The sequence below is a fragment of the Balaenoptera borealis genome (genome assembly GCF_965194805.1).
Source record: "Balaenoptera borealis genome assembly, chromosome: 9".
Lineage (NCBI taxonomy): Eukaryota > Metazoa > Chordata > Mammalia > Artiodactyla > Balaenopteridae > Balaenoptera > Balaenoptera borealis.
Window position 1 is genome coordinate 53587629 of NC_138873.1, and position 10586 is coordinate 53598214.

The 10586-nt window shown below is 42.3% G+C and overlaps 1 pseudogene across 1 annotated transcript; it reads right to left on the reverse strand.

Moving 5' to 3' along the window:
• Positions 1–1661: 1661 nt before the first annotated feature.
• LOC309634590 (large ribosomal subunit protein eL6 pseudogene) lies at positions 1662–10001 on the reverse strand (annotated as a pseudogene). The gene has a single exon. The product of its transcript is annotated as a large ribosomal subunit protein eL6 pseudogene (transcript).
• Positions 10002–10586: the final 585 nt, after the last annotated feature.

The following is a 10586-nucleotide window of genomic DNA, read 5'->3' on the forward strand; positions in this document are numbered from 1 at the left end:
ATGCGGTTTGATGAAAGATCTGCCTTTTTTCCTAACAGTGGCTTCCTAGGTGAACTCTTCCTTCCTTCAGTTTTGGTAATTTCAGTAAGTTTGAGTGTCTATTGTAATTCAATATCTGTATGTATACATTAATGAACACGTAGGTATATTTTCAGGCATATGTGTATTTTAATGCCCAGGCATGTCCATCTTACTTCTTTGCCTCTTACCTCATTTCTGATCTTATCTCCTCCTCTGCAGTTGGTTCATATCCCCAGAGAAGTGGCCACCAAGACAGGATTAGCAGTGTAGGAGATATTTTAGGGGAAATGCTTGGGAAGGATTAAGGTGAGGAGGCAGGGGTGGTGGGGAGAACGTCACCCTGCAGTGCAGATCTGGCTGGAAGAGAGGAGGAGACGGCATGGGAAGGCTCACGCTGCAGTGAGTTGTTTTCAAAGAGTTGCGCCCAAGTAGTGGGAGTCCTTGAGCCAAAGTCGAAGGAGTACCGTGTCTCACAGGAAAGGGTCAGTGCTACTTCCCCCAGTGATTGGTTGGGGGCAGCCGGGAAATAGTGTCCCCAGCATGAACACGGTGGTGGACCCACAGAGGCAGCAACTGGGGGCCGCTGAATGTGCTGGAATATGCAGGAGATCCGAATGGCATATGTTCATAGCCTCTGCACCCTTGTATCGCTTACATCTTGCCACCAAAATTGTCGTTTAAAAGCAAAAAAGCAAAAACCAGCCATAGACCCGTGATGGTTCTCCTTTCCTTGCAGAAAAGTCTGCTCTGCCGTCTGACCCGACCCGCCTTTCCCGCCTTTCCTCCACGACACACATAACACAGCCTGCATGTGCCTTCCTTTTCTGTCGTGGGCACTTTGCCCATATGGTTCCTTTTTTCTCACCTGCCCTCCCGCTCTCAGCCACCCATTGAAATCCTACTTCCTTTAGAAATATTTTGCCCTGGAACCTTGAAAGTCTAGTTTACTTAGGAAACATTATTTGAATTTATATGCTAAATGCTGTGAAGAGTCCAAAGATGAATCAGATATGGATTCTGCTCTGAAGGATTAACTTTAATAGGAAAAGCGATACTCCATAAACAGTATATTAAAAGAAACAAGTAAGAAAAGGCATAAGCTGAGTGCAGAGAAAATATGGTGGGAATTTAAAAGAGGGAAAGATTACCTTCACAACAGAGAAATCCACTCTGAGAGGTGGGCCTTGAAGAATCAGTGCGACTTGGGTGTGAGGAGATGGGAGGGAAGGGAATTCCAGATTAAAAGAGTAACAAGGCCATAAGTGTGGATTTCTTTAGAACAGCCTTAGTGACTAGGGTTTTCAAACTACACATAAGACCCATTAGCAGAGTATGAAATAAATTTGGGGGTCCTCTTAGCAGAAAAAAAGGAGGAAAATAAATAAAACAAATAGAATAGAATGGAGAATGTTTGGAGTCCATGGCATGTAGTAAGGGTATTATTTTGTGAAATGTGTATATATATATATATATATATATATATATATACACACACACACACACACATATACATATATATGTGTGTATGTATATATTTCCGTATATATATATGTTAAAATATTTATTTATTTATTTATTTTGGGCTGTGTTGGGTCTTCGTTGCTGCGCACGGGCTTTCTCTAGTCGTGGCAAGCGGGGGCTACTCTTCGTTGCGGTGCGCGGGCTTCTCATTGCGGTGGCTTCTCTTGTTGTGGAGCACGGGCTCTAGGCACGCGGGCTTCAGTAGTTGTGGCATGTGGGCTCAGCAGTTGTGGCTCGCAGGCTCTAGAGCGCAGGCTCAGCAATTGTGGCGCCCGGGCTTAGTTGCTCCGTGGCGTGTGGGATCTACCCGGACCAGGGCTCGAACCCGTGTCCCCTGCATTGGCAGGCAGATTCTTAACTACTGCGCCACCAGGGAAGTCCCTATTTCCGTATATTTAATAAATGTATTTCTTATTGTGGGCAAGCTTTTGTCTTATTTGAGTTTATTCAACAGTATATATTTATGGAGCATCTCTTATGTGCCAGCCACTGGGTAAAGTCCTGGGTATATAGTGATGAAGAAAACTGACATAGGCTCTTTCTTCATGGAGATTATGACCCAGTACAGTGGTTCTCAAACTTCAGCAGCATCAGAAATACCTGGAAGACTTAATAAAATACAGATTGCTTCAGAGTTTCTCATTCATTGCGTCTGGGGTGGGGCCTGGGAATTTGCATTTCTATCCAGTTCTCAGTTGATGCTAAAGATTCTGGTAGGGGACCACATTAGACACTGGTCTAGCGGGCTACTTAAATAAATACAAATAAATATCTGATGGCAGTTTGTGATTAAGTGTTAGGAAAGAGAAGAGAACTATGAGAGAGAGAGAGAAACCGGGAAACCTATTATATATTGGATAGTCAGAGATGATGTCTGAGAAAATAGCTTTCAGGCAGCAGGAACATCACATCAATAAACCAGAGGAACTAAAAACATGAGCAAGAGAAGGATTTGAATAGAGACTGGAAAGTAGGTAGGGACTAGATCATGTGGGGTCTTTAGTCCAGTGACGTTCAAACTGGGATGTGCACATTCCTGGATAGCATGAAGACTTCTAAGGGGTACGCGGGCACATGTACTGTTAAGAGAATCATCTTCCTTTGTGCTCTCCTAAAATGGATCTACCCAAGGGCCAGTATTTTGGTAGTGCTTATTTACCTTTTCTACCTCTTTATGAATAAAGGCAAACTTATCTCCTAGTGAATCTTGCTAGGGTATCTTGTCCTAGGGTGTAAAAATCACTTGGAGGATAAAACAAGGAATAACTCAAAATATAACTGAAAAAGATAACATAACTCAATTAAAAAACTCAAAAAAAAAAAAAGACCTCAAAAAACCCTGGTGTTGAAAAAGTAAAAGACTCTCATCGTGGAATAAAAACAAAATCTGTTCTCAAGGCAGTTGGTCTCTAGTTCTCGGCTTTCAACAAAATTGAAGGAGGCCCTAAGTAAGCTGTCAGCGGCAGGGCACTAAAAATTATTTTTGATGAAGGATCACTTTGTTATTTTGATGTACAACTGGAAAGGAGACTAGCATTTAGTGTCATTGCTATAACAAAACTTTCCTTTCCTCTATTTATTTAGGTGGATAAAACAAACACCTCTATAAAAATGAAAAATTAGAAAAAGAATCGACTCTGAAAACTGTCATAATTTAGCATTAAGTACTATCAAATCATAGATACATGAGTTAATTGGGATATAAAACAGGGTCATTGAATTCATTGAGAGATTCATTTCTGATACATTGTATATATTTAATAATTATCTACACAATTTATGTTATGTTGACCAGCTTTATACTTGTGATAAACGTAATACCTACACCAACCAGAATTATATTTTTTTGGGAAACGTATCAGTTATTTAATTAGGTTCTTTGTAGGAAATTTAGAACACCAATTTGTGAGAGAAAACACAGAACAGAGGTAGCCCTAGAGCTGAGGAACAGCTTTGATTTCTTCTCAGAGTTTGTGAGTCCAGGGCTCTCAGGTCAACCTTGCTCTGCTCTGTGAGCTTGGATTTCCCTTTCTCTGCATCGAAGGTCTTACCTTCCTGGTGTCTTGGGCTTTACAAAGCTTCTTCTTCCTGAAATAAGCCTCAGGGAGATGTTTTGGGATTTCCGCACCACTCATCAGTTTTTGGTGGAGATGACAAATTTCTGGTGTGTTCTAGCAGAGGAACTCGATTGAGGATTAGAGGTCCAGTCACAAGCAGCATGTAACTGCTCAGCTGCTTCAGGAAAACCACCGCCGTGCCTCTGTGGTACCCAGTGAGGTTGCTCAGAACGGTGCTGGGAGTGATGCTGGCTCGCAGCTTCCTTATATCTGACGGAAATGTTTTCTTTTGTGGCTCAACAGCTTTCAAGGCACCTCTTCAGTAGAACAGTATCTAGGCATTCTGTGAAGCTGATCCACTTGGGTCCCACCATTTCTGTCACCCCCCCCAAGTGGTTTTGTGTCAGCAGCAAAAATGTCTCTTTCTTTTCAACCTTAAATGTAGCTGCCGATGACTTCCTCTTCGCCATGGCCTTGCTGGAACACATAGCAGATGGGGAAAAGCTGCCAATTCCGCTGACTAGGATGGGGTTTTGGTTGTGGTGGGGTTTCCCCTTCTGAGGTGCTTTGGCCTTGAGGTTACGCTTCTTAACCTTGCCCTGGCATCAGCCTTCTTGGCTTCAGGTTTCTTCTCCTTATGTCCAGCTTCTCTGTTTTTTCATCCACCATCTTGCAAGATGGGAAAGAGCCAGAATAGTATTTTTTGACACTTAGAACATTTATGGCCACAGAAAAACTTTAAAAAATTTATCTCAATCTCTCTTTATATCTCTATCTTTATTTATATATCTATATCTAACTTTCTATATGTAACAGGAATCTATCTATATAAAACAGAGAACATAAAATGATCAACAGAAAGACTTTGAAGCAGAAAAAGTATAAGGATAACTCTCTGCTGTAAGTATAATGGAAATAGGAGTTTAATATGAGTGAATTAATATGAGTTTAATATGAATTAATTAAATATTAACTTATATTTAATGAGTTAAATATGAGTGAATTGTCCTCAGTTACAGAAGGAAGATTCCATGACTGTCTGGAGGAGTGGACTAGGTGGGGATGTGGGAAGGAGATTTCTGGAAGAAAGGGGATTAGCTTCTAGAAGAGCAGAGATAGGAAAAGCCAGGGCTGTGGGCCTGCAGTCCGGGGCGTGAGGGCTCCCATTCTTGTCTCGACTCTCACTCCGCTTCTTGAATTTTGAGTAGGTAACTGCTCCCTTCTGCTGATTGCCCTTCGTCTCTCTGGCTTCTTCTCTCCTCCCTTCCTCCAATATCCCCTGCATTCGCCTCCTGCCCCCTTTACCACACAACAGGTCAGGTGAGTGTGGGATGGCAATCAGCATCAGGGAGCGTGAGACAGAGAAGAAACGTGGTTATGTGACCTTGAATGTGGTTAAGTTTGTGGGGTTCTTATTTAGGTTGGGGAGTGGGAAGGATGATTGCACAGGTGAAGCCATATCATCTCTGTTTTTTTTTTTTTTTTTCTACTTTAAGCCCCAGGGTGGGTTCCTGGCTGGAGAGGTTTGGGAGGACAGCTGCTCTGCCCCTTGGAACTGGGCAAGTGGTGTAGCCGTGCTGGCCCCTGCCTCCTTCTAGAAGAGTTGGAAGACTTTCTCTTTAGCAAAGGGAGCTGAAGTAGCAGAAAGCCATCTGGACTGACTGAGAGTCAGGGAGTTGGATTCCGGCCATGCTCTGCCACTTTTTTCTGTGATCTCGGGAAAAGCCTCTCGACTCTTAATGCCCAGTTTGTAGAGGAAAAAATTGAATAAAGTGATCTGTGCATTTTCTCCCTACTCCAAAATTAATGTTTATGAGTTATGAGAATTGGAAAGAGCTTACAAAAGCCCAGGAACTGTTATTTTTCTTCATCATCCTTGATGAGAAAAATTACAGTGAACTTTCCGGTTCATTGTTTTAAAAAAAAAAAAAAGAGGAAAAAGGGCGTCTTTTCTCTTCTCTTTGAGAAACATCAAGACTTACTCTGCTCTCTAATAGTTGCCTGGGTAGAATTTTCCATCTTAGCACAAAGCAGCTTGACCTGGTTTTGTATAATCTCTTCTCTGTATACCCCTAATTTAACAAGAGGAACTGGAAGAGTCAGACAGTGTGTGGGAAGACTGGAGAAAATAAGGAAGGTATAGAAACCACTAGAGATGGAGATAAGTTAAACATTCTGGCAAATTATCACGGTGTATTGCTCTTGCTGAATGCTTAGGCAGTTGGGAAGGTAGTTAAGAGAATGGCTCTAAATGCTTCATCTAATTGCAAGCAGCTGTCGATTAGTGGAGCTTGACCAACTGTTTTTAATTCCACTCAGTGGTGATGAGAATGAGACTTTTAAGTGAAACTGGCAGGGGCTGTGTGTGTGCATGAAGTTGCTTGCACTTTTTTTTTAGAGGTCGTAGAGTGCAGTAAATACTAAGAGATGCTCTTTGAAAGCATGGCAGCCTTTCATGATAATGATTTTCCTAAATTTTGCCAGCATTTGTTGAGCTTTTGGCTGGAGGCAAACTTCTCTGTTATCCAAATTCTGGAATGATTTTTCACGGGGAGTGATTCATCCCCCAACGGTGAGTGACTGAATGGGTTGTGCCAATACAGAAGCAATTGTTGTTCGATGTTGGCAGTAAATCTCAAATGAGAGATAATAATGCCAGTTAAGAGCCTTCTCCTTAGGAATGTTTCATTTCACTCTTGCGATTAGAAAATAGGAAAAATAAGAAAGTGGAAAATTTTAGCTAGTTCCCTTCTGTTGTAAAACCTGCTACAAATCATCTACATTTGAGAGTTTTCTGGAAGACAAAGTTTTGAGGAGCCCAGTCTAATCAGTCTGATAACCTCTTTTGATGGAATTACTTTTCTCTATTTTCTTTTTCCTAATAATGTTAGTAATCTTTTCTAATATTTACTTGCCTTCATTTCTTGCCATACGTTTAAGAAACAGTTATTTCGATGTTTCTGCACTGCAAACTGGAGAGATCATTAACTTGACTGAAAACAAGGCTTCTATGAGACCAGGAAGGCCTACAAGTTCTAAAAGTAGCTAACTTGTCTGAAAATATGCAAAAGAAGACAATTGGCAGAAACTCGCAGGGAGAAAGGGGCTACACTCCTTCAGTGCCAATTACCATCCCTTTTACATCCTGAATTTTAGTGCCCTGAAAGAGAAAGTAAGTTTTCTAAGTATGAACGTGTGCAAAGATTTATCAACAAGGATATTCTTCACAGCACTGTTTACAATAGCGTGGAATTAGAAGTACCCTAAATGTCTACAATTGGCATTAGCTCAGTAATTTATGGTGTTCATACGCAGGCATAAATATGTGTGAAAGAATATATCAGTGACTTGGGGAAATGGTTATAATGTAGGATCAAAAGGAGTCATTTTAATAATGATTATATATATTTAAATATATATTTAAAGTTACGTGGTGTATGTATGTGTATGAAAAACCAAAGTCAAAAAGGAACAAAACGGAAAGAGTAGCAATGTGATTACAGGTGATTTTTATTTTCTGATTTGTGGTTTTTCTGTGTTTCCTAAATTTTCTCCCAAGAACATGTACTACTTTTATAATTAGAAAAAAATTACTTGAAAATAAATTTCCGAAAATGTCAATTCTGATATCATAAAGGGTTTTATTCCTTGTCAGGATGAAGCTAAAGTGGAGACTCACGTCTGGCAAGGGAGGAAAAAAAAAAATCAAGAAGGACAGCACTCAATAAACACCTAATTTTGTTTCTGATCTCGTGCCTGTTTGAAGCGCTCACACTTGTTTTGACTCAGCTAGATAAGTCCGCTCCTCTAAAACAGTCACAATTTCCACCAGCTGTTTTGGATGTTTGAGGTTATGTTTTTATTTGAGTGAATTTCACTGCCTATCCCTGAGCTAGCTTATGAACAATTGTAAAGGAAGTCTTTGAGGCCGACTCAGAGGAAAGCTGCTAATCTCATGACATTCACAAGGATTTGAAAAGGCAGCTCCATCTGTGCCGTTTCTGTTTTTCCTCCATGGCAGGTCTCTTGATGTCAGAAAGATGGGTCACTTCTCGGGTCCAGTTGTTGGATGGAGTGTCCGTGACCACAGCTGTGCCCAGGGATTCCGATAGGCTCCTTAGGAGGCAAGAGGCACATTTAATATGAGATATGAGTGACAAACCCTGTGCCGGGTACGCTTCCAGCTCTTTCCTGGGTTCTGTAGTAATTCTTTTCCATGAGTTCAGGGTTGGTGAGCGCTCTGGCAGGAAGCTGTTTATAGTTGAAAGCAACCAAAGGAGGGCCGCTGTTGTCTGTGCCCGAGACGTCTGAGACTTTCCTTTGAGTTGGAAGCCAGGGGGTTCTCAGTGAATGATGTGGCAGAGTTTCTGGAAACTAATTTGGGGAAGAGGAAGCTGACTTATGTGGGAGTCACCATCTCAATTGTCATTCTCTGGCACCCCCTCCTCCATAATGGCTTTTTCAAAGAAAAGAAAAATGCTGAAGCTGTTAGTAGGAGTTGGGATTCAGTTAGAAATATTCTGGAGTCGAGTGAAGGTTTACCTGACTTTAGGAGCTCACCTTTGTGAGTTATTACCGGTTTTAGTTTAGTATTCCTTCCAGCGTGCCTTTTCCTCCTCTCCTTTTTTTCTTTCATTCATCAAACTAATCTGACCCAAATTTGTTATTTTTCATTTAAATGCTGTTTGCAGATTGAGTACCTGTAAGCCAGCTGCTTTGCCTGGCAATCAAGAAAACTGTTATAAAGAGTATATATTCAGGGAGCTCACAGAGGAAAGAATGAAGGCAAGTAAGCAGTGATGAGTGCTCTGCTAAAGCAGTGATTTGTTAGGAAAAATTTTATCAGTAGAATCCCAGAGGGGCTGGCAAAGCTGTAGGCCTGGAAGTTCTGTCTATCTCGAGAGAAACTGCTAGAGTAGATGGTTACTTAAACATCCTAGACCAGAGCAACGTGTTGGTTTACAGGTAGAATTCCATCAGTCAAGACTCTTTCAGTTGCAAGGGACAGAAACTCAGCTCAAGTTCAAGGATATTGAACTTCAGGCTCTGCTAGATTCAGACAGTGTTATCAGGAGTCTATCTCTGTCCTTTCTTTTTTTAAAATTAATTAATATTAATTTATTATTTTTGGCTGCGTTGGGTCTTTGTTGCTGTGCATGGGCTTTTCTCTAGTTGTGGCGAGCGGGGTCTACTCTTCATTGCGGTGTGAGGGCTTCTTATTGTGGTGGCTTCTCTTGTTGCAGAGCACAGGCTCTAGGTGCGCAGGCTTCAGTAGTTGCGGCACACGGGCTCAGTAGTTGTGGCTCATGGGCTCTAGAGCGCAGGCTCAGTAGTTGCGGCGCACGGGCTTAGTTGCTCCACAGCATGTGGGATCTTCCCGGACCAAAGCTCGAACCCGTGTCCCCTGCATTGGCAGGCGGATTCTTAACCACTGTGCCACCAGGGAAGTCCCTCTCTGTCCTTTCTTGCCTGAGTTTTCTTCAGTGTTGGTGTTATTCTCTGCCACACTCTTCTCTCTGGGGCAATGGCCACCAGAATCCCCAGACTTACTGCCTAACAGTTTGGCAACCCCAGAGGAAAAAGAGGGTCTCTGATCCAACAGTTTCAACAGTTTGGTGCTGACTCTCATTAGGCAGCTCTGAGCCAATCTTTGTGGGTTGGGTGTGTGCACACTAACTGGACAGACCTATGTTTGGCGCTCTTCCCTGTGCCCAGTGAATGACTGCTGGGTAGGCACTTCCACCACAAGGCCCCTTGATGTCCTTTTCTTGAAGAATTATTATAATTTGAACTGTCTTAAGTTATCAGAGTGGTTCTAGTAGCCTTCAAACTCAATGCAGAAGGGATTGGAATTTTCATTTTTCTGATTTCTTGTTTCCCACGGGCTCTTGAATCCTTATGCAAGTTTCCCCACTCCCTTCCCAGCAGTGAGATCTTCCTCTCTAGGGCTTTAGGAAGAGTGCCTCTCCTCCCCCAGCACAGGGGGAGGCTACTTCTCTTATGTTTGTGTGATTAAGAGGTGACTCAAATGTTTAGTGCAGTGGTTCTCAAGGTTGTGGTCCCCAGATAGCAGCATCAGTATCACCTGGAAACTTGTTAGAAATGCAAATTCTCTGGTCCGATCCCAGACCTACTGAATCAGAAACTCTGGGGGTCAGGCTCAGACATCTGTGCTTTGACAAGTTGTCCAGGTGATTCTGATTCAAGTTTTGAAACCACTGATTTAGGGGACAGTCCAATACAATCTTCTCTAGGAAGACTCTGAGTCCATCTAGAATTTTCTGCTTTATGTTCTGCCTTCCCAGGCTCCTGACACCAAAGGAAAGATTCTTTTTTTTCTTGATGTCCCTTGTTGGAAGTGAAGAGACTATTCTGTGCTTGGAGTAGGAGCTTTGCAGTGAGCTGCAGCTGAGAATCCCTCAGTAGACTTCTGTTGGCCACACATCAGGGAATGAATGTTCCTGGATGAATGTTCCAGCTGCCAGGCTCATCTTAGACAAAGGAACTTTGAAAATCTTTCTAATTCTCTGAGGGGACGTTGTTTGACATAGACCTAGCAGTGTTTCACGGCTGATCAGAGGGCCTACAGATCCCATATTTCATGGAATCATTTACATATTCAATATATAATAATGCTGGGCTGGGTGCTGGACATACAATTGCTCACAAAACAGACATGCTACCTGCCCTCATTGAGCTCAAGGTCTAGTGGAAGATAAAGGCGTATAAGTGGGCATTAACAGTAGAGTGTGATTTGTTGGGGAAAAGTAGTGTTTGGGAGTTCACTGCGGGCCACCTAACACAGACTGGACTGGACAGGGAAGGCTTGTCAGGGGAAGTTTTGTCTAAACTGGGACCTGAAGGAGGAATAGTTATTGTTTGGCAAAGAAAGGGAGAAGAGAATGCCAGGCAGCATATACAAAAGTCTGTAGTTGAAGGAGAACTTGGTGGGTTCAAGGAACTAGAAAAAACTCAGCATGGCTGGAC